Raw genomic sequence first — 22,654 nt, forward strand, 5'->3', positions numbered from 1 at the left:
GTCTTCCCCATCACGCAGAGCTAGAAGCAAGAGGGCGCCACGGCCCGCCGCCGCCCAGGAGCTGGCGGCCCAGCGTCCTTGCCTCCCCCAGAGGGGGCCTCACGCCCACAGCTCTCACCCTCCCACGTAGGCGCGGGCTCACTCGAGTGAGAAACGGGTTTGGGGGGAACTCAGAGCCCTGGGTCAAGGCCCGCTCAGCCTCCCCAGAGGCCGTGACTAGGCAGTGGCCCCCTGGGGGCCCCAGTTTGCGTCACAGAGAGGGCCAGGGGAGGTGGCCTTCACGGTGCTCGTCATGCAGCTGCCTGGCCTGGGCTCGGCCACCCACCTGTACCCAGAGTCAGCAGCCCGTGGGGGAGGGAGGAGTGAGGGACCACACAGGTGAGAGCAGGTGGATGGGACAGGGCCCCGGGAGCAGAGCCTCCTGTGCCGTCTTCAGCCCCCTGGCGGGCAGGCAGGCGGGAGCCAGCAGCCGGCTGTCTGCTAACAGCCTCCGTCCTGACTCTGGGCTGCTCGCAGGCCGGCGTCCCAGCCAGCAGCTAAACAGAATCCACATTCATGAGCGGCCCTTGAGTCTTCCCGAAGGCCCGGCCCGCCGCCCTGCAGAATGTGACCATCGCATTTTCTGAATTCCTCCGGGGTGGCCGGGCCAAGGTGGCCATGTGTAAACGGGGACTGCTTCTCCGGGCCCTGCATGTGGCCGGCCGGGCGCTGCCCTCTGGGGACGCTGCAGAACAGGGTCTCACTGGGTTCCTGGCTAGGGGCAGGGCCGGGGGGTGGTCAGTGGGGAATTGCCACGGCCGTGGCTAGACGGGGCGAGGGAGCCAGGACCAGGTCCTGGTACTGGAGGAGGTGGCCCCATTGGCGGAGGCTGCGGCGCTGCGGGCTGGTGGGCGTCTCGTGTCCTACATCAGCCCTACTCAGCAGGAACCTTGTTTTTAAAAATATAAATATAGTTCATGTATCATGAAATTCACCCTTTTAAAGTGTACACGCCGCCAGTGGTTTTTAGTGTGTTCACAAGGTTGTGCAACTGTCACCACCGTCTTGTTCTAGAACATTCTCATAACCCCAAAAAGAAACCTGGTACCCACTGGCAGTCACTCCTGCCCCTCCCCCAGCCTTGGCAACCGCTAAGCTACTTTCTTTCTCTATGGATTTGCCTATTCTGGACGTTTCACATGAGCGAAACCACAGTGTTTTTCTTTCCATGACTCTCCTCACTTGGCGTGGCGTTCGCCGGGTTCATCTGCATTGCAGCCGGGATTGAGACTTTGTTCCTTTTTAAGGCTGAATAGTATTCCAGCGTGTGGACGACCACACTGTGTGTGTCCATCGTCTGCGATGGACACGGGCACTTTCACCCTTGAGCTGCGTGATGCCTCTGCTGTGAACACGCGTGCACAGGCGTTTGTGTGGACGTGTGTTTTCGTTTCTCGTGGGTAGACATCCGTGGAGTCACGTGGTCACTCTAACCTGTCCAGGAGCCGCCGGACCGTTCCGCACTCCAGCTGCACCGTTTCCCGTTCCCGCCAGTGGGTAAGGGGATGGGGACCTTACCCTCTTTCTGAGGACAAGGAAACTGGGGCAGGGAGGCAGAGGCGCTGGCTTGGGGTCACTTGCCAGGAAGAGGGGCCCGGATTCAACCTCTGCCTGGACGCAAAGGGGAGACGGAGGCAAAGAGTGGCTGTCATGACCCCGAGGCCATGTCTTTAAGGACAGTGTTGCCGGAGGCTCTGTCCTCTGGCCCCTGCCCCTCCCAGAGGCATCGCCCCTGAAGGAAAGGGGGGCCAGGTCCCCTTGAGGCCAGACCCCGCGGCTCTGCCAAAACTGCGTGCTTGCTTGCCCTTCCCCCAGCCTTCCCGAGAGGTATCTCCCCAGGGTGACTGTGCCCTCCGAGAGGGGCCAAGCACATCACTCAGGGACACTGGCTCTGAACGGACACTGTTCCCAGGAGATGCCAACATCGCTTGCTGAGGTCAGGTGACCTATGGAGTGTAGCTCAGGTCCGTCCCAGAGCGGGCCCCGTAACCTGTTCCGTGATGATTTCCGTGGTTCCAGAGCACACGATCAGAAAAGACAAGCCCAGGAACTAGCGGAGTCCACGGTTCTCACCCCAGAGAGGTTACAACACTTGCCCAAAGCCCACCCAGCAGAGAGCAGTCAGAGGGGTCGAGGGCTGCGGCCAGGTGTGCCCTCCAGCTCCGTCCAGGGTCGTGCCCTGCCCCGGGCACTCCCAGTCTGCCTCTCGCCAGGCACGTCACGCTTGGGCACAGCACAGGGAGCGAGGCGCTGGGGCCCAGTACCCCGACCCAGCAGGCTGGCTTTTCCTTAGCTGTGACGCGCGGAGACTGGGAAGAGGCGGGGTCCTCCCCGGCGGCCGCAGCGCGACACCCCTGTGTGCTGGGCTCCCTCTGTGCTTCGTGCCTGCGTCTAGCAATCAGTCACCTGCGCGGGACTGCCCCGGCCAGGCTGTGCTCCAGGCCTGGGCTGCTGTGACCGGGCCACCCCCTCCGTCCTCCTGGGGGCAGCGACTCCAGGAAGGGTGCGAAGGGGGAGTCTGGGCGGGATCAGGGGAGGCCGGGAGGAAGAAGGTGTTCCAGGGGCCGATCCTAGAAGGAGGAGAGCAGGACCAGGGGAGGCCGGGAGGCAGCACGGGCCCGGCCAGCCCCCGCCCTGGGGAGAAAAAGGCGAGGTGAAGCGGCCGCCTCCCTCACACAGCTCAGAGTCAGGGCAGGGATGCGGACCCGCCCTGGTTCTTACCGCAGCCTTCTTTGTCCCAGGGGCCCGGGGACCGACGCGGGGGACCGACGTGAGAGCAGCCGCGGGGAGGGTGACGCCCTCGTGGGGCCCTGGCCAGGGCTGCAGGGTGCGGGGCCCCCCTCCAGCAGTCACACTGCCGCTCAGTTGTCGGGCTGGTCTGCACCACGATGGGAAGGTGGGCACTTGGCAGGTGCCGGGGCGGCGGCCAGTGCCGGGGTCCGTCCCCCGGGAAGCGGGCCCGCTGGTGCCGTTTTACAGGCGGGGGAGCTGAGGCACAGAGGGAAGGCCAGGCCCCGGCATCAGGACCCCGAGGGCCTGGGCCCGGCCAAGGGGCAGGTCAGGCCACCAGCGCATCCGGCCCACCTCCTGGCCTGTAGAACCCATGAGAGGCCGGAGCTTCGCTGCCTGCGCCCCTGCCGTGCGGGGCTGCCTTCAGATCGAGGGAGCCCGAGACCGGGGCCTGCCCTCGTCGCAGCTTGTGGCCGTGTGCAGCCGTCGGAGCAGGGGTGTGCGTGTGTGGGGGCGTGTCTGTGAGCGTGTGCCTGTGTGTATTGTGGGGTGTGCACGTGTTGGGTGAGTGTGCACACGAGTGTGTGACACGTGTGGGTACATGTGAGTGTGCTTGTGTGCGTGTGGGTATGCACATGTGTGTGCCTGTGTGCACATATGTGAGTGTTGTGTGCGTGTATGACATTGTGTCATGAGTATTGCATGTACACATATAATACGATATAACCAAAGTACACAGGTAAGTTTAAATGCTCTAGAAACTACATTTAAAAACAAGAAAAGAAGCGGGTGAAATTAATTATATTTAATACAGTATGTCCAAAAGGCCATCACTCCAACATGGAATCAATACAAAATCAGTGAGGCAGTTTAGGTTCTTGAGGTCTGGCGTGTGGTCGTGGCCGCCGTGCAATGCTGGTCTCCAGGTGCCCTTCAGCTGAGGAACCCCTGACACCCACCCCTAGCACAGGGCCCCTCCCCCATCCAAGCCCTCCTCACCCTTCTCACCTGCTTCCTCCAGGAAGCCTCTCCAGACTGCACTTCCTTCTCTGGGCCTCAGTCTCTCAAGGTGGGGTTTGTGACCCTTGAGCAGACTCCCGTCTCACCCAGGTCTGCTGAATCAGAACTGCTAGAGGAGGGCCTGGGCTCTGCATCTTCATAAGCTCCCCTGGTGACTTTAAGGCTTTATCCACGTTGAAGTTCAAGACCCTCTTAAGCCCTTATCTTTTTGTCCCTAGATGCCATGTTCTAGGTACGCTGGACAGCAGCTGTGACCCCGCACACCACTTCCTTGCTCACCACCATATCCTTACACATGCTATTTTTCTCTCTTTGGGATGTATGGAAAACTTCTATTCATCCTTCAAAACCCACCTCTAACATTGCCCTGCCTTTCCTCTGAGAAGGCTTCCCTTCCAAGGGAGCATGAGTCCCGTCCCCTCTGTTGCTCCTTCTTAATTCTGCTCTGCGCACAGTGGTTCCATGTCTCAAGTCCCTGGTGTGCTGGCACCCGGTGCCAGCTCCTCTCTGAGCTCCCGGCGTCTGGCCAGGCCCCAGCATGGAGCGGCCTCTGAGCATGGATGTGGAATGAATCCGGGCGTGCGTGGGTGGGTCGGTCTCTGCAATCTCAGTAAACATCTGGCCACAGGGCCTGGCAGGAAGCTGACCTCGTGGGTACCACTCGGCTGGCAGCCGTCTATAAATACATTCTAAACTCGGACCAGCCCACATGCATTCCTGCTCCCCACCCCGGAGTGCCCTCCCAGCGGAAGAAAGGCAGCCGGCGGCCCTCCAGGCCTGGCCGGGGTGGTCGCTCCTGGCGAGCGGGAGCGTGCCCGCTCCAGGGTCAGCTCAGGGCCCCCGAATCCGATTGTTATCTGAACAAGCTCACCGGCAGGCCAGTGCCCCGGCTGCGTCTCGCTCTGAGAAAGGCTCCCCGTGCCGGCAGCGTGCTTTTCTTGGATGTCTAGGCTGTGTTTATGCCGGGCTGGTGCCTGGGGAATAATTAAAGCCTCAGAGGCTCTGGAAGGGCCTGCCTGCTGTTCGTAGGTGCTGAATCTGTGTGTGCAGGCCCGAAGCCTCCTGTGCCGTGTTGCCCGGGACCTGTTGAGCAAGAGCTTGAGGCTGGTGTTCAGGTGGCTGTGAGCTGAGCCCCGCAGGGCCCAGGGGACCCCATCGTGTAGGGCAGGACGAGGATCTCGGGAAGGGTCAGCCAGCCTGGGGTCCTCAGTGTGTCCCCTCCTGGGCCCTCAGTCTCCCCACTCGCCCCGCGGCACAGCTGTGCCTCCTGGCACAGGGGTGCAGACCTGTATGGCCGGCAATCGGTCTGCAGGGGCTTTGCCAGCCACGGGCCAGGCCTGGTGTGCGGCAGCGGACATTGTTCCCCCAGAAGGTGGAGTGGGCGCCATCTGGCAACCAGGCGTCTCGGGCACGTGCCTTCAGGAGAGGTTGTCAGGCCCCGAAGTGTGGAGCAGCGATGGGACCTCAAGAAAGCAGTGCCGTCGAGGGAAATGGGGTGCAAGCCACAGGGACCGCTTCTGATTTTCTGGTGGCTGCACGAGGAAAAGCAGCAGGTGGCGTGAACTTCCGTGATGTGTTTTATCTAGCGAGCATCTCAACGTGTCGTCTGTAAAAGTGACCAGAGCGCCATTTCACATTCTTCTGGGCTCATCTTCGAAGGCCGGGTGTGGGGGGGCGAGGGGGAGCGTGGCTGCGTGCGCTCAGGGCAGCCTGGGGGTGGGGGGGAGGGGGTCGCGCTCCCATTCCAGCCCCCTCGGGTCATGCCTGGCGTGTCCTGGAGCCCCGCTGTGCCTGGTGGGTCCATGGCCCCGGAGGCCAGGGGACATGCAGGCTCCAGTGGGTGAGTGAAGGAGACTCGCGGTGTCCTCGGGGCCTCAGGGCTCAGGGACTCCCGGCGTCGTGATTTCCATGGGGTCTCCGTCCTCACGGACAGCCGGGTCCACCCCGGGCACCCAAACCTCTCGGCCTGCCTTGCACCTGCTCCTGCCCAGCCCCTCCCTACTCCCCTGGATGCCATCTCGGCCCGGGCAGCCTCAGGCTGGCTCAGGCAGCCCCCACAGGACTGGCTCAGCCCTGGGACCCCTCTACCTGGGACAGACGCTGCAGGCAGGTCCTCAGGAAGTTTCGGAAAGGAGGAAGTTTCTCTGTGACTACAGCCAGCCAGTTAGGGAGCTCTGGAGGTGGGTAGGTAGACACATAGACGACACATAGGTGCACAGGTTATTGTACGTGATGTATTGTTACATGTATAACACTGTATGTATATTATATAGTGTTGTATACAGTGTATCACACTCAATATTTAATTGTGTGTAAGTATATGTGTAATGTTATATAAGTTGCACGTTTGGGTTACTGGGATCCTGTGCCGTTCCATGTACCACGTGCCAGGCACCGTGCTAGGATTTTGCCCAGATGATTGGTGTTCCTCTCACTGTACCCCTCCGGGCAGGTAATATTAAGACACTATAATTCCCATTTGAGGCTCCGAGGCTGCAGGGACTTGTCCGAGGTCACACACCCAGCAAGGGGTAGGGGTTGGAACCCCGATGCCGGTTTCAGGAGGCCGTCTGTCCGTCCCACCATATGGCCCCCACCACCAAGAGCACTCACTGCCTTGAGACTGTCCCTCCCCTCCGGACACCTGTCCCCGAAGGCCACGGCCCTGGGCCGTCCCAGGTGGACTCTGCCGCCTCAGCCCACGCTGGTCATCTCGCTGCCGGCCGAGGCCCCTCCACCCAGGCCCCCGCACGGGCGGAGTCACTCGCAGGGATGTCTGCTGTCCGTCCGCTCATTTTCCGTTCCCGTCTTACACCCCACTCTGGGTCCTTTCTCCTCGTCACCCCACTTTTAGCTTGACCGCATTCTTATGCATTGATTCTCTTGAGTACAAGTGACAGAACGATTCCTGATTGGCGTGCGGGGTTGAGAGGGCCCTGGGATGGTCAGGTTCCCGGGCGATGCCTGCGAGGCGGCCTCTCAGCCGCTTGGCTCTGCCTTTGCTGCGCTGGCCTCACGGGAGACCCTCCTGAGGGGGGCAGAGAGACCCCCCTGGCTCAGGCCTCTGTCCCACCCGCCAGCCCAGCAAAAGGTCCTGGGAAGCCTCTCCTTGGTGGATTCGTGACTCCCGGAGACTCCGCGGTCTCCACGGCCTGAGGACGCCCTCGGGCAGGTCTGTGTCGTGCGCCCACCCCCGGACCCGAGGTGGGAGCGGCCCTCCCAGTCTCATGGCCTGGGCCTTTCCCGCCCCCCATCCTCCGTCCCTCATCACAGGGTCTGCCCGCCCCTCTCCCGGCTGCTGGGGAAGGGAGGGTGAGGACAGGGGGAGGTGGGAAGATTTCAGGGTTCTCAGGAGGGGGGGAGGGCAAGGCTGTGCGTCTTCCTAAGTCAGTAAACATGAGTCTGAATATTTATTTATATAGGTATCCTGTATGTATGTGTGAGACAGATAGATGGCGGATGGATGGATAGATAGATTCTCTCTGAGATTTCTTTTAGACGTGAACCAAGGTTTCAGTGGCTACAAAAGTTGGAAACCCCCAGGCTAAGACGACCTCAGACCCCTTGTTCCAGACGTCCCGGCATCCTGGCATCTGGGCGTGACAGTCGAGAGAGGAACCTGGCCCTCACCCCCGAGCCTCCCGTTTGGGGCGCGGGCCCCTGGGTGTTAGGGCTCCTGGGCCCTGGGGCATAGGTCAGAGGCATCTCTGTCCCGGCCGGGTTGGCACATGGCAGACGGCGCCGCTTCCATCAGCACACTGGACAAAGCTGAGTCAGAGGAAACAAAACAGAGTCCTCAGAAAGCGCTTTCTATCAGCAAATAAAGACAGTGCTGGAGGAAGTGAGTGTCCCCTCCCTCGGATGAGGCCTTTGATCCCTGCCCCTCCCGCTGCGGAGTCCGAGGGGCTCCTACAGTGACCGTGGGGGGGAGCGAGAGGGGCACGGGGCCCTCCCCTCACTCTCACCGAGGTCCCCCTGCTCAGGACACATCTGGGTGCAAAGATGCGTTCGTTGGGGAGGAGGATGGGCTGGCCGGCACCCCGAGGAAGGGAGACAGGAGTTCTGCACATGAACTTGGATCTGCATCCTTGGCAGTAGCCCGGAGCGTCTGGGACAGGGGTTGTGAGCAGACGGTCAGGCGGGATCCAAGTCGCTTTCCCACAGGAAAACAGTCATTTTCATGGGTCCTGGGACACAGCTGATGGTGATAAATTTACAACAGCCGTCACTGGTCTGCACTTACTGTGCTGAGAGCTTGAGTTGCACCATCCTGTTTAATCCACTCAACACCCCACTTAGAGAAGAAAGCTAAAGCTGAGAGATTTTGAGGACTACAGCTACCCACTGCTGTGTAACAAGCAGCCCCAGCCTAGGGGATTCACACAACTGCAGTTTATCACTTTTCATGATTCTGCAGGTTGGCAGCAGTGCTTCTGCTGGTCCTGCCCCGGCCCCTCAGGGGGCAGCACTGGGTTGGCGGAAGGCCAGCTGGTCCCAGCTGGTTGTGCTCATGTGGCTGGTGGTTGGTGGTTTGGGCAGAGGCCAGCTCAGAACACCCCAGCCAGGCAGCCCTGTCTCACGGGTGTTCCTTCCCCAGGGCTGGGCCCAGGGCCACCTGAGTGGGAGGGCTGGACCGTGCCCACAGGCCAGCAGGAGCACTGGGACCCCAGGGGCAGGACACCCAGGAGGTGGGAGCCACGTTCCAGTCCCCCGCCCCACTAGGCTCTACGTGACACAAGCATAGGGTGGCCCCAGACAGTGCTCCCCACCTCTCTGGACCTCGCTTCCTCAGTGAGGAGCTGGGGTTTACGTCATCGTTCCTGCTCACAGATCAGCGTGAGAATCCGCCCAGGCGATGGAGGTGGCAGCTTGGGGTGAATGGAGGGTCCAGGTGAGCTGCTCCCGTCAGCGCCTGCCGTCGTGGCCATCGCTGGGGAGCCCGGAGCCATTGGCCCTCATGGTGGGAGGGGACGGGGGCACCAGTGCACGAGCCTGACCTCCAGGGTCCGCACACCCAAGCCTGGGTGCTGCCCCAGCCTGCGGCAGCCTTTGAACCTCAGCACCCTCATGACCCAAGCTTCCGCCGGGGTCTGGCAGCTCGAAAATTGGCTCCATTCTCCAGATGGGGAAACTGAGGCCGCACCTGCTGGCAGAGGGGCCCACACTTAGGCCTTTGAGGGTGACTTCTGCTCTCCTAGGAGCACTGTACCCAGGCTGGCCGGGAAGGAGCACAGTCCCGCGGTCACTGTGGCTCCTGGAAGCACTTCGCGGATGCCTGCTTTCTGGAACCTCCGCACCCAGCGGCCTCCTCGGGGCCTGGGACCCAGCCTCTCCAATCAGTCCCTCCTCTCAGCTGTGAAAACAAAGCAGAGGCAACAGGGGGGCCGGCTCGGCTGCGGGTCAGCTAGGGGCCACAGTGCAGGGACCCCAGTCAGAGGCTGAGGGTGAGCTGGTATCGCACCCTGGCTCCGTCTGTGCCTGTTGGCATCTTGATAACAGGCAGAGGTGCCCTGCTCTCCAGGTGGCACGGGAGGGTCTTCAAGGACCCCCAGCACAGCGGGTTACTGCGGCTGGGGGCTGCGCCAGCCCAGGGAAGGTGCCTAGGGATGGGACGGGGATGGGAAGGGGCCCGGAGCCAGCAAGGTAGTGTCTCCCTCTGGGAGATGCAGGAGCGTCTCCCTGAGGAGAGGGATGGACCATGTCCTGGATCTGGTCTGGCTCCCCCACCCACAGCCCCTTGCCGGCTCTTTGGCCCACGAGGCTCTGGGACCCTCCATAGGCTCAAGGAGAAAATGGACCCAGTCCCCAGGTGGCTGCGTAAGGTCCCTCCCCCCATGGGATCACAGAGCTGACCAGGAGTGAGCACTGGGGAGAAGGAGGGCGTGTCCCCTTCCCAGCCTTGGAACAGAGCTGTCAGTGTCACAGATGGTGTCTGTGCTGCGGGCACCCATGCCATCCAGTGCCAATCATGTCAGGTCCTCTCTCGGGGGAGGGGGTTCACCTGGTGGGGGAGGGGGGCAGTTGCTTACTCCAAAGCATTGCAGCACCGTCAGCCCTACTTTGAGCTGGGAGGTAAAGTACAGCACTCAGGGCCCCAAGACTAGAATTCTAGTCCTGGTGATGGATGGATGGTGGGTGGATGGTGATGGGTGCATGGATGGATGGATGGTGGATGGATGGATGGTGGACGGATGGATGGTGGATGGATGGGTGGATGATGAATGGATGGGTGGACGATGAATGGATGGGTGGATGGTGGGTGGACGGTGGGTGGGTGGATGGGTGGATGGATGGATGGATGGGTGGATGGATAGATGATGGGTGGGTGGATGGGTGGATGACGGGTGGGTAGATGGTGGGTGGATGGGTGGGTAGATGGATGACTGCATTTGCCAGGCATTGTGCCGAGCAGCAGACACAAGAGTGAACCCTTCAGACTAGGCCGTGTCTTCCAGGAGCTTCCCATCCAGCTCAGGAGGCTGAGTAACACAGCTGGAGAGGTGGATGGAGGACTCCGGGCACCAGGAGTAGATGCTGCCCCGCGGCAGGATGGTAAACTCTCCGACGCACAGTATTCTGGGATGAGAATGCCGTGTGGACGTGTAGTGTTCGAAGGTTCCCGTGGAGACAGGCATTTGGCGTCCCGGTGGGGCCTGGCCCCCAGTCACAGTCTGACTCCTCCACTGTCCACGTGGGTCCACACCTGTGCCCCAGGCCTCCAGTGTTCACCACTTTCTCTGAGCCCTCATGGCCTCACTCTGCTGTCTCTGGGGCCCTTAGTCCGTGCAGGCCCACTGGCAGTTCGTCACCCTCGCCGGGCTATTTTCCTGGTGGGGAAACAAGCTGGGCGGGGGGTGGGGCGGGGTGCGCCCAGCGTCACATGGCCAGTTAAGCTTCCCCGGGCTCTGCTGATTCTCTCATCTGACCAACCGGAGGGGAACAGAAAGACCCCATAAAAAGACCAGTTCAGCCTAGGAAGATAAGACCATAAATGCCAACCCAGCCATACATACCAGAGCTCAAATATGTGGAAGATACGTAGAGATCAGGACACTCAACTTTTACAAGGTCCAGACGCAGGGGGGGGAGGGGCGGATGGGGTCAGGGAGCTTGCAGGCTGCCTGTGGAGGGCACACTGGGCTTGGGGAGCAGCCCCCAGAACAAGGCACAGGTGCCCCTCGAGTGCATCCCACTTCTCTACTGTGTGAATCTCTATTTATCATCTTGATCGGGGACCCTTTCTATTTTGCAATTATTATGAATTAATAGCTTGGATTCTTTTACTACCCTTGCACTCTCACAGGTGCCCAGTTTGGACCGTACATTCTCTTGGTCTGCGTAGACGCCCAGAAGGGACCGCCCACTGCCCTCACCGTGCTGAGGGACCCTCCCTCCAGAAAGCTTTCCTCCTGGAGCTGACAGTGCAGTGTCCACATGCTGTCATGTGGCCCAAAGCTCCCTGGCAATTCTGGGATCCTTAGAAAAACAGTTGGAACTTTTGTGGTGGTAGTTGTTTTATAGGATAACTGTTTTCATGTTTTTATGGTGGACTTTTTAAAATATAAACAAAGGTAGCAAGAAAGGCATCCCGAGCTCTTGCCCATCACCCGCTGCGATGGTTACTAACACCTGGTGACCTGCCCCCATGCTTATTCTTGCTGCATTTTCTAAAGCAAATGCCAGATGCCGCGTCATTTCGCCTGTGAAGACTTCAAGAAGAGCAGTCAGCCCTTCAGAGGCCAGACAAACTGGCGCTCAGCAGCAGGGGCGTTTCAAATGGTGTGTTAGTGAGTTTCCGATGTGAAGGGTTATTTGCCTTTTTAACCTAAATGAGAACGAATCGGAGGTCGTCCTGTCGCTCTATCCCCTTATGGTCTCATCCCCTTAGGCCCTCTCGGGGGAGAGAAGGAGGGCTGGGCCTCAGAAGCTATGGGGCTCCGGGAGTGTGGACAAGAACAGTTTGGAAATCTCTGGTGCAGGATGCTGCTTCGCAGCCCACGGAGGGCAGGAGGCATGTGCCAGTGTGTGAACAAATGCACTCAGGGGTGGTTCGTTTCTTCTCAGCTGGCAGGTGGGAGACAGTGGGAAGGAGGCTCAGACCATGGAGAGAGAGGCGAGGCCGGGTGGCCGAGTGAGGAGAGAGGTAACGAGCAGATCACTGGGCGCGTCGGGCCCCTCCAGAGAGCCAGCGGCTAACCCAAAACAAAACTGACACCCAGCAGGGTCACCTGTGACTGCCCCACCCCCACCCCCATGAGGTTATATTGGTCAGGATGCTTTTCAGCCACAGGGGACTAGAACTCAACTCAAAATAGGTTAAGTAAAAAGGAGACTCTGTTGGCTCACATAACTGGGTTATGCAGGGCAAGCTTCAGGCATAGCTGGATCCAGGTGCTCAAATAGTGGCATCAGAATTCAGTCTAATAGAACAAGGGAGGGTCAGCCCCACCAGAACCACACGCTCACAGTGGAGGGGAGGGTGGTTTCCCAGAGGAAACCCACAGAGGTGACATCTGCAGGTGCAGGAAGGGTCCAGGAGAAGAAGTAAGGCAGAACAAGAAGGATCAAGTCCTGAACCTCGGGTGCGGCCACAAGCAGGATGGGGATTGCAGACTGGCAGCCCCGGGTCAGATCCACCTTGTGTATTTAGTTGGCCCCAGCTGTTTTTAAAACCATAGAACTCCACAAGGATATCCAAGCTTCTGGTGGAAACCCAAGAGAAGCATCCACACTGGGCCCATCATGCCGCCAGGAAACAGTCAGCTGGGCCTGAAGCCCCCGCTGGCCACGGTCCCCGGCATTCCCTATTGCCCACCCCCAGCGCACCCACCTCACCTGTGTTCTCGCCCCGCCCCTTTGGGCATTTGCATCTGCACCTCAGGGGCTGGAGGGGATCTTGGGTGGGAGAGGCTGAGAGAGGGTGGGCCTGGGTCCCCAGCCCGGTAGCATGAACAGGAGCAGAGCAGAGTGTGTGTGGGGCCCTGCAGGCCCCCAGGAAATGCAGACAAGGTTTGGAGTGTCGGACAGTGAAGACGAGCCCCTCCCAGCCGCCCCAGCGTGGCCACACTGTCCTGGCCGTTGACAGCCCATCCAAGCCCTGCCGGCCCGCCCCACGGCCCAGGCCCCAAACGCCCTCCAGCCCGCAGCTCTCGGCCGCAGAAGCAGAAAAGCCCCTGCACTTTAACAGCTCAAGATGGTTCCTGCATTCTTCTCCCGCCCACCCGCGCCCCGCCAAAAGCTGATGCGCGGGGTGCACGCGCGCGCGCGCGCACACACACATCTTGGCAGCTGGCGAGCGCTAACGTGGCTGAATTGCTGTTGGGGACTTTGAAGGAAACTAATTAAAAGCAGCTGAGATGTGAAAAGCTGGAAGGTGGCAGGAGCCAGGGACAACTTTCCACGGGGCTTCAGAGCTGGCTCACTGCCACCGCCAGCCATGGTGCCCAGCCAGGCCCCGCGACAGCCCGGCCTGGCCAGAGGACACACCAGCCAGGAAACTGCGCATGCGTGGAGCCCAGAGCTGCGTTTCAGCGGGGGGGTGGGGGTGGGGGGTGTTCGGGTGGCGTGGGGGAGAGGGGCCGGCATGGCTGCTCACCTCCGGGTCTGCGGGGGGGCGGTCCTGCCCCTCCCTGAAGGTGCCCTGCAGAGCCTCTGGGGTGCAGCCCCCTCCCCCAGAGGAGCACCTCACATCCCGCATCCCCTATCCCCCACGGCCGGGGACCCGCATCTCGCGCTCAGCAGAGGGGGACGGGCTTCCTCAGAAGGTGCCTCTTGGACTCCATTCATCATCAAAGCAATTTCTGCTCTGTGTCAGAAGCTCAGGCACAGATGTTTAAAAAGTGAGCAGGCGAGGCCCTGTCAGTCCCCTCCAGTCCCCTCCACAAACTTCCAGAATCCTCTCCGTGTGCACGGGTCCGGTGCCTAGACGGCTTCCGTTTGCTTTTTACGAGACAGATTACAGCGCGTGCGCCGTTGACCTCGCTTCTTTGTTGGGGCCGCACAGGGTGGGCGTCTCAGCCGCAGCCCACTGGCTCCCCGTTAATCTCCAAGATGGCTCCCCAGGGCACCTGGGGGCTGTGACACGGTGACCGAGTCCTATGGATGGCATTTTGGGCTGCCAGGTTGCTTTTCTATTATTTCCTCCAATCTTTTCTTAAAACTAGCATAAACACATTGTTTTAGGGATAAAAAAGATCAACAGGCTGTGCCTACAGGCTTGGAGGCGGTGGCATCTATCAGTCGTCCCCTGCAGGTGCCCGAGGCCAGCCTGTCGGGATGGCGCCCAGCCTTCGCTCTCCAGCCTCTGTGACCCCAGCGGGAGGCAGCGGGCAGCCTCGGCCGGGCAGGTGCCAGGGCCTTGGGGGGCCGGTGTCCCTGGGCAGAAGCGGCTGGCCCAGAGCTGCCGGTGTGTGTATGCCAGTGCATGTGCGTGAACATGTGCGTGCACACCAGAGTTCCCCACGTGCGTGTGCACACAGATGCGCGCATGCACACTGCCTGCCTCAGAGCCTGCCTGGGCAGGAACCTTGCGGCAGGCACGATCTGCTGGACACTTGGGGCAGGGGAGGGGCACAGACTGGGAGGGAGTCACCAGGCCTTCGAGAACCGGTTCAGCCGAGACACCACCCTCCCAGCGGAGCCCCGGGGGTGGGCAGGGCTGGTGGTGTCATACCCATTTTTCTGATGGGGAAGTGGGGTCCCAGAGAGATGTTTTCCTAACATCACTTTTAAAATATCTAAATTCATCTCTTACATCCAGGCCTGTCTGTGCATCCTCCGGGCAATGGGAGAGGTGAATTAATACAAAAATAATAATAACGAAATAATAGTTTACATTCACTGAAGCATATAATGAGCTCAGTGCTTTACATACACTGTCTGATGTAACCCCACAGACCCTGTGAGGTAGGGACGATTGTCAGACCCTTTGACAGGTGGCTGAATGGGGCTCGGAGAGGTTAGGTCAGTTGCCTGAAGTCACAGAGCAAGGAAATGGTGGTGCATGTGCTCTGACCGCAACACCACACGGCCTCGGTCCCACTCTCGTGAGAGGGAGCTGACTGGCCTGGACCCCCAGCTCGTGAGCGGGGCCAGGACCCTTCTCTCTGGGGTCCACCTGCCTCGGGCTGCCGCTCACCCCACCTGCCCCTACGGACAATGGCCAGGGCGGGGTCCCTGGTCCCATATTGGGGAGGCTACAGAGCCCCCAGTCAAGGGCAGGGTCTGGCTTTCTAGTGCGTGCAGTGGGGCTCACTCCCGCTGCCTGGGAGACAGCCAGGGGACCGACCATGGGGACACGCCAGCTGGGCAGGGAGTGGGACAGCACATTGCCTCCCCTTCCTCTCCCGTCAGCTGGAGCCCATGGCAAGCATGTCCTTCAGCCCCTGAGGCTCTGGTCCCCTCATCCCAGAGCACTCCCAGGTCAGGGTTACCCCAGGTCATGGCCACCCCCGGGTCGGCGTCACCCCTGGAGGGTCACCTTCCTGGCAAAAGGCATGCACTGCCCCGTCCTTCCCTACTCTATGTTCTCCCCGCTCAAGACCCTCTAACAATTTGGGTCTCCAGTGGTCCCTCCTAGCGAGATGAGAAGCCCCCAGCGGCTTAGGAGGGCAGACCACGCGTGGCAGGTCCCTGTGCCCACGGCCCCCAGAGCTGCCACGCATGCTTTGGGGAGAGACTGGCCCTGGTGATTTGCCCCTCCAGGCTCATGGCAGCTCCAAGACCTCGGCTGGGCACGCGGTCAGACACAGGCAACACCTGGGCCGAGACTCCCCTCCCCCCACAGCAGGGAAAGCGGAGGACGAGCGCTGGCTGCCTGTCTCAGCACCTGGCCTCCCGCACTCGCTCGCTGCACGGTGACCTCGAAAGCCTCGTGCCTTTCTAGCCTCAGCTTCCTCACCTGTAACGCAGAGGAGGGAATTTACAGCCGCTGAGCAGACGCTGTGGGCCAGGCGTATGACACCTGGCCTCTCTTTCAGTCTCACCACGATGCTGGGAGGTAGGGATTGATTAGCAGGGTGGCAGGCAAACTGTTTACGATGTGTGTTTCCCTCTGGTCAGATAACGGAAGAGAGAAGCGCACCGTGCTTTGTTCCCTTTTCGCCTTGGTGGCCCGGAAGCGCGGAGCTTACTTTGAACCTCCCATGTGGTTTTTGGCTTTTGGTTTCTGTCTTGACCACCTGTGGTGTAGGCATCATTTTTCCTAAGCCCCCTTTAGTCCGTTTCTGGAGCAGCAGTACAAGCTTTACAGAAACAAAGGGGAATTAAAGCTTGAGGACAGAGAGGGAGAGGCCTGTTGCCATCAGGCCCGTGTGAGGGGACAGGCCTAAAGAGAGGTCAGGGTCACAGACTCCAGGGGGCTCAGAACGGCTTTGCCAGCCCCCCAGAAGTCATTCCAGCAGATGCTCGTTTAGCACCAACTCTATGCACAGCACTGCCCTTCCGGAATCTTCTCGCTCCTCCGTGTCTCTCTCAGGCCCCCTTCCGGTCCCCAGGGTTTGGCTCACACAGGCTTCCTGGACGGGCCTTGTCCCCTCCAGTCTCCGCAGACCCTTGCTGGCTCAAGGCCGGCCCCCCCCCACCACAATCTCGAAGGCCAGAGGGAGAGGATTCCCCGGGTGGGGCACCCCGTGGCCATCAAGGACACACATGGTCACAGTGCCTTTTCGGTCCCTGCAAAGTATTCCACTTTCTTCCTTTCTTCCCTCCTTCTCTCCAACTGATGAAAGGAACACAGCCAGAGGGCTGGGGAGGGAGGGACGTTCCTCGGGTCTCCGCCAGCGCCGCCCTCGGAGGCCAACAGAGCCAGGGCTTGTCTGGGATGAATATCTGCGTTATTCGGGCTGCACCCCGTGGGGCCAGGGCCCCTCCCTGGCCAGCCCTCTGCTTCGGGCCCCTCTGCAGGGAGGCGAGGGGACGGGGGCTTCGCCTTCCAGGACCACAGCGTGGGTCGTGCCTCCAGAGACCCCCAGAGTGCGGTCCATGGAGGTCCCCCCAGGAACCCTGAGCTCAGGTCAGTGTGCGGGGAAAGGACGTCCCCGACCTCACTGTGGCTCAGTCCCACCCGCCCCCCCTGCAGCTCTGCAGGTGCGATGTCAGCGCCCTGGGGGACGCCGCAGAGCTAGCCGTGAGATGGCAGGATGCTGGCAAACAGAGTGGGGGACAGAGGAGGGGAACGCGAGACCTCACCCGGGCAAAACTGGCGTCTGTGATGGAGGCTGGCGGCCTGCCCGCGTGGGGAAGCCCCGCAGGGGCAGTGGGGACACAGGGGTCTTCAGGGCAGCGTGCTCCCTCTTACGTGCTGTGTGTGCATGTGTGTGTGTGTGTGTACACATACGTACGCGCACGTATATGCTGTATACACATGTATGCTCTATGAATATATGTAAATATGTGCTTTTTTACGTATGATACACTACATGATGAAATTTTTTTAATATTTATTTACTTATTTATTTATTCCTTTGGCTGTGCCGGGTCTTAGTTGCGGCACGCGGTATCTTCATTGCCACGCGCGAGGTCTTCGTTGCGGCATGTGGGCTCTTAGTTGCAGCATGCGGTGGGATCTAGTTCCCTGACCAGGGATTGAACCCAGGCCCCCTGCATTGGGAGCGCAGAGTCACGGAAGTCTCTGAAATTTAAATTAAAACTGGATAAAGCAGGGCGAGGAGATAGCAAGTCCTGGGGACAAGGTGTTGAGGTGGACCCGGTGGTCAGAGGTGCCCGCTGAGCGGCCAGCCTGTGGCCAGAGATGAGACATCCGTGGCTGTCTGGGGAGCCCGGCTCTGGGCAGAGGAGGCTGAGGTGAAGGCCGTGGGTCGGGTGTGCGAGGGATCCGGGCAGGGGTCTTGCTCTGGCAGCTGCTGGGAGAAGGCAATGGGGAGGTGGTGACGGGTGCAGGAAGGTGACCGCAGTGGTCCAGCAGGTGGGAGCAGGGCCACCGAAGTGCAGATGCCAGGAGGAGGTCAGACCCTGGATGTGGTTGAAGGTGGAGCCGACGGGAGCTGCTGATGGATTGGATGTTGGGGTGGAGAGGAGGGGGGACAGCGTGACCCCAAGCATTTCGGCCAGAGTGGGCTGTTCACAGAGAAGTGGACAGTTGGTCAAGCCGCGCTCCCTCTGGAGGGTCTGGGGGAGGGTCCCTCCTGCCTCTTCCAGCTCCTGAGGCTCCAGGCGTCCTTGGCTTGTGGCCAGATCCCTCCAGTCTCTGCCTCCATCTTCACATGGTCTCTCTTCCGTGTCTGTGTCTCTCCTTTCCTGTCTCTTATAAGGATGGTGTCACTGGATTTAGGGCTACCCTAACCTAGGATGACCTCATCTTAAATCAATCACCTCTACAAAGACCCTATTTCCAAATAAGGCTGCATTCACAGGTGCCAGGGGTTGGGACTTGGTGATATCTTTGGCGGGGGACACAGTTCAGCCCACAGCACCCCTGTCCCCCGCCCCTCACACTGCCTGGGCAAAGACGGACTCAGGGGGTGGAGGAGCCCCAAGCAACGAGACACAGACTTGAAGGTGAATCACTCCTGTTCGGACTCTCCAAGGAGGTGCATTGAGCTGAGGGGTCCAGAGCCCAGGCAGCCGACACGGAAGGTCTAAGAGGAACGTTCCAGGCACGGGGAACCTCAAAGCAGAGGCCCCGATGTGTGTGCGTGAGCTCGAGGCTTTCTAGAAGGCCCAGGAGGCAAGGCCCCGATGGTGCAGGGGCTTATGGGCCAGGGTGGGACTTGATTCCAATACCAGCAATGCTGTGGAGCATTTACAGGGGGGACATGGCCCCGTCTGTGCTTGCAGAGACCCCCTGGCTGCTCTGGGGAGAGGGAAGTGCAGGGGCCACCAGGGAAACCAGGGATGGGGCACCACAGTCACCTGGCAGGAGATGGTGCCTGGCCCAGCGAGAGAGGGGCACCAGGGATGCAGCCAGACAGAGGCCAACCCAGGTCTCCGGGCCCTGCAGCTTGTCGGCTGTGTGTTCATGGGCAACTGTCTCAACCCCTCTGGGCTTATCTTCAGAGTGAGGATGAAGTTCTCCTGCTTGTCACACACTGGAAGGGACCCCGCCCCCCCTTCCAGTGTCCTGGGGATCTAGCGGGCCGCGCCACCAGCCAGCCCTGCCCTCCCCAGGGAGGGGACCCCACCCTTACCAGGCGGGCGGCTGGCAGTGGATCTGGAAAGGGCGAGGCCCGCCTGCTCGTTGTGGGTGGTCAGGTGACGGGCAGTGACAGGCAGCCGCTGGCATCTGCCACCCGGGAGGAGAGCCTGAACGCTTCTGTCCCTGCTGGAACCCAGGCCAGCCTCAGGCCAGGAACATGCCTGGGTGGGGGCCTGGCTCAAGGCCACAGTGCTCAGCTTGCCCCCCGTCTGCTTAGCCTCCCCCAGCCGGCCCTCTCTGCAGCCCATGCAGCCTGCTGTGTGACCTGGGGCACGTGGAGTAACCTCTCTGACCCGTAGTGAAGGATTTTCCCACTCCAGTAGGGGTTCCGGGAATCCTAGAACTTTCCAGGATACCGCAGGCCGTCACCCGCCGTGGCGTCGGGAGACCTGTGCTCACGTCCTGATTGCCCTAAACGGGGCCTTGTGGGGTGGGGTCCGTGTCCATCCTGTTCTGTCCACGGTCCTGTCCCAGCGCCTGGAGGGGAGCCTGGCCACCAGGTGAATGAGTGAATGAGCGGTTGGGTGAACCCGGCCCCCCCCCTCCCCGCCGTGGGCCCAGTCTGGGAGGGACCCCGCCCAAAGAAACGTCACACGAGACCAGCCACAGGCCCGTCGCCCCAGGCGCTTCGGCCCACAGTCCTTATTTTGTCTTATATGAATTTGTTGCCGGAGTTTCAAAATGGGGAGATTTCACTTTAAAACCTAGATTTCTGGCTTTTCCTGAAAAATCAGAGAGCTGCCTCTGTGCTGGATTTCCTGGCTCGAGCAGCTGCCCGGCAGGCAGGCGGGGTGGGCGCCAGGCGCTCACGCAGCCGTGAACCCGTCAGCGGGAAGAAGAGTGGCGGGCGGGTGCCAGCAGTCCGGCCCCCTCCCCCTCCCTGAAGAAACACGTGCTGATCCGGGCAGGGTCCCTGGCACCGGGGGACACAGAAACACATAAAACTGATGAAAAGCTCTGTCCATGGGGAGAAGCGGCCGAATAGGCGTGTCCGAGAGGGTGGGGCCGGGTGAGAGCAGGGAGGCTGCCCCACCCGGGGGTGGGGGGGGGTGCGAGGCAGCAGCAGCGGCACAGGCCTGGAGGTCTTGCTCTGAAGCCCTCCTTCCTTCCTACGGCCCCAGAGGAGGGCGGACGGGACAGCAGGGCGCTGAGCAAGTGAACAGACAGTAGACGAGAGGCTGGGACGGGGCGGCCTCCAGGAAGAGCCCTCGCTGCCCTGGAGGCCCGGCGGCCCTGTCGTCTCCAGCACCGGGCTGCGTGGGTGAGCGCCCGCCCCGTCGGCCTGCAGCCCCGCTCCACGACCCGCTGGCTCTGCGTTCACCCTCCAGGTCTTGGTTTCCCCTTGCACGCAGAGCTGGTGGGTGCCGTGATGGGGGGGGCTCCCCGCCCGGGCCCGGGGTGAGGCTGCCGGGGCAGGGGTGGGTGCCTTAGCACAGGCGTGGCTCCGTCCCCGCGCTGCCCCGGGCCCTGTGGCCGCGGCCTTGGCTTTCCCATCTGTGGGCAGTGGTGCCCCCTGCAGCCGGGCCCCGGGTGAGCTCTGGGGACAGCGGGTCCAGTGCAGCCCCCCCTCCCGCCCCCCGCTTTGTGTTCTAGGAGGGGAGGTGACAGGCGCCGTCAGGGGAGGAAGCGGCAGGGAGGAGGCCGGAGGGGCCTTGGTGGGCCGGTGACACTGAGCTCTGGCAGAGCGAGCGTGAGGACTGGGGTTGGACAGTGAGGCAAGCTGGCCCTGCGGCGGGAAACGGGCTGGAGGCCACGGGTGGGGCCTCTGGCTCCCTGCCCTTTGTCACACCTCATGTCCCTGGGCCCGCAGTCCCAAGCGTCTCCAGGAGGAAGGAAGGCGCTGCCCCGCCTGGCCTCCTCCCCCCGGCCTGCATGCCCCCCACTACCCACAGGCTTCACCCCAACAAGCCGAGGGCTCCCCAGGCGTGAGCACCTGCTGGGCCTCGGGAACTAGGAATGAACGTGGCCAAAGGTGGCCGGCCTGGCCCATTGGACAGCCTGGCAAGGAACAGTGAGAGGGAAACATGCGCTCCTCCCCCGCTCCAGCCAGAGGAGCCCCCGGAGGCCCCGCGAGGCTGCTAGGGCCACAGAGCCGGGGTCCAGAGCCAGGTGGGAGCGAACCGGCCAGGAGGCACGGGAGGGGCACGGCAGCAGGGGCGAGGCCCTCGGGTGGGTCAGGGCTGTGATGGAGCAGGAGAGAAGGCCGCCAGGCTGCAGGGGGAGGGCGGCCTGGCCGCGGACGCACCTCCACCCTCCTGCCCTGTGGCCTCCCGCCCTCTGGAACAGCGAAGCCTGGAGGACGCCCCAGGGAGGGCAGCCATCCCCGCTCCTGGGATCTGGGGCTCTTCGGAGCCAGGCCGCTGCAGCCAGAGGTCCAGCTCGGCCCCTCCCAAGCCCGGGTCACCCGCCCACAGCAAGGGCGCCCTCGGGGTGCTTCACGGGGGGACTCGGTCAGCTGGATCAGGCAGGCCCGCGGAGAGCTGAGCCAGGCCCTCAGAGCCCAGCTGCCCAGAGACTGGCCGAGGCTGCACTGCCAGAGGACAGCCTCGCAGGAAACACCGGGGGACAGTCCTGTCCAGGGCCACTTCCAGTTGTGTGGCTGTGGACGGATCACATCCCCTCCCAGGGCCTCGGTGTCCCGTCTGGGCACTGGGGTGATGGCAGACGCCCCTTGCAGCCGAGGGCGCCCCTGCCGCGTCCAGGACCCGCAGCAGGATTCCAGCCCCTGTGTCCCTCTCAGGACGCGGGCCCGGCTTGTCCGTGGAGGACGAGGCAGCAGGAGAGTGGCCAGAGCGGGGCGCCCGTCCCAGCCCAGCACAGAGGAGCCCGGCCCCTACACGCTGAGCCTCAGTTTCCTCATCTGCAACCGGGGCTGAGCGCCTGCCTGCTTCCCGGGGGTACAGCCCTGAGTGCGGCAGGCGGCAGGCGTCTCGTCGGACCGATCGCCCGTGATGCCTTGCCTGGCACACGGCCCTCCCCCAGGCCCCCAACTCAGAACCCCGAGTGGGGGGATTCACTGATCTCTGGTCCTGAGGATGTGAAATCATAATCACTTTTAATTGAGAAAAGAGGCTGATAGGATTCTGAACCTGACGGGACAGTAATTAACGCAGCCAAGGAAGCTTATTAATCTTGTCACTCAGGAGATAGCTCGTCAAAGCCCGCCATCCCCAGGTCCCCGCCGAGCACAGTGACCTCTACGTGGGCCCCCATTTCTCATGTGGAGGTCTGCTCGGGGCGAGATGGGCCGCTTCCAAAAGCCAGGAAGTTTCCAAACCCCATCCGGGGGTCTGTGGGCGCAGGCTGGGAATCCCACAGCCATGTCCCAATTCATTTACCTGCCGCAGCCTCAGCTTCCTCTCCTGTAAAATGGGTCTGATGTGCACCCCGGGCTGGCTGGCAGGTGAGAGGGCTGCCCGGGACACCCTGTCCTGAGGCCTGGAGGAGCCGGAAGCAAGCCCGGCCCCAGATAAGCCCGCAGAGCACGCGGGGAGGCCCGGTGCGTTCCGGGCTCCCCAGCCCCACTCTGCAGCGTCCCCACCTCTCCCTCCTCCCGCCTGGATCCCAGCTCTTCTCTGTCACACGTCAGGGTCACAGGGTGACAGTGTGTAAACTTCCCTGCACACTCTGACCCCAGCCCAGGCTTCAGACTCAGGCTTCAGACCCAGACTGGGCCTCTGGGCACTGGTCCTTGGCCTACCCTGGGCAGCA

The 22,654-nt window shown here is 61.6% G+C and overlaps 1 protein-coding gene across 7 annotated transcripts in view; it reads left to right on the forward strand.

The window, feature by feature from the left end:
• The window catches only part of ZNF469 (zinc finger protein 469), a 285,469-nt gene that overhangs the window by 236,204 nt on the left and 26,611 nt on the right, over nucleotides 1-22,654 (forward strand). The window contains exon 2 of one of the 7 annotated variants that reach the window (XM_082436883.1): nucleotides 1,287-1,536. The exons of 5 other annotated variants lie outside the window; for them this stretch is intronic. The gene's annotated coding sequence lies outside the window, so the exon portion shown is untranslated. Of the gene's footprint in view, nucleotides 1-815; nucleotides 1,537-22,654 lie in introns of those variants that run through there. One more of the 7 variants, XM_082436884.1, reaches the window with a different exon arrangement.

The sequence above is a fragment of the Balaenoptera physalus genome (genome assembly GCF_965194825.1).
Source record: "Balaenoptera physalus genome assembly, chromosome: 19".
Taxonomy (NCBI): Eukaryota; Metazoa; Chordata; class Mammalia; order Artiodactyla; family Balaenopteridae; genus Balaenoptera; species Balaenoptera physalus.